We start from the raw sequence: 1093 nt of genomic DNA, 5'->3' as shown, positions 1-1093 counted from the left end.
CTCCCTTTCATCTTTCTTCGTCCTCATCAGAAAACTAGTTGAAGCTAGCCTATGTGCTTGCTCTGGTTTGTTGAGATGTCTCCTAGGTAAAAATGGGTCTCCCTGGGATTTAAATGTCAGAGTGAACTTTTCTATCCAGTTGCGATGTTCAAGCCAAGATATTACCTTTCCTGAAACACAGCTAGAGACTCTACCCATCCTGACACTCTCCAGGAAACAAAAACCAAACAATCCTCTTCTAAATACACCAGAAGACCAATGACAGTAAGGAATGTACCTTCGGTAGCCTATGAGACGGCACCCACTGAAAAGCCACAGGAGCTGAATAGGTAATATAAACGACTAGAGTACAGTGGGCAGTGTGGGAACCATAGCAAACTGGAGCACTCCACCTCATCTCAAGGTCATTTGTCTTTTCCCTTTCATACTCCATTCATAGTCTTAACCAAAATTTGTGTGGAGTCTGCTCACTTGGGACTTCTCAGAGAGAGAAATCTTACGTCTAAGGTCCCTTGTGTTTCTGACCTCTAAAGGGAAGGGAGACATTTTGAGTAGAGGAAATAGCCTGAGAAAAGACACAAAAGATTAGAAAAACTATCCAGGGACTTCTGTCCTAGTCACATTTGTCTCAATGACCTACCTAGGCTTGACATCTGATCAGGCCACTACAAGATAGATGGAGACAGTATAGCATCATGGTTAATCATGTGGGCATTGCCCAGAGAGATCTAGGATAAGTCTTAGCTCCATAATGCATAGCTGTGTGACCTTGGGCAAGTCATGTAACCTCACTGTGTTACAGTGCTTTATCTATAAAGTGTGTGGGGGGATAATAGAAGCTATTTTTAATCTGCTATGAGAATGAAATGAGCTAATAACATGTTCAAAGCACTTCAAACAGTGCCTAGCCTGGATTAAATGCTCAATAATGTTAGCCATAATTATAATCTAATAATTAAATCTTAAGTGTTGCTAGCTGATAATAGCATAACGTTTTTTGTCTCACTGGTAATACCCTCATTTTATACAGAGCTCTGAGTGCCTAAAGCAAAGGAACAAGGAGGGGAGGTCTTTTCTATCATAATCGGGTCAA

Source organism: Lipotes vexillifer, unplaced genomic scaffold (genome assembly GCF_000442215.2).
Source record: "Lipotes vexillifer unplaced genomic scaffold, Lipotes_vexillifer_v1.1 scaffold152, whole genome shotgun sequence".
Taxonomy (NCBI): Eukaryota; Metazoa; Chordata; class Mammalia; order Artiodactyla; family Lipotidae; genus Lipotes; species Lipotes vexillifer.
The sequence above is the reverse complement of the archived record's forward strand: the minus strand, read 5'-3'. Positions refer to the sequence as shown.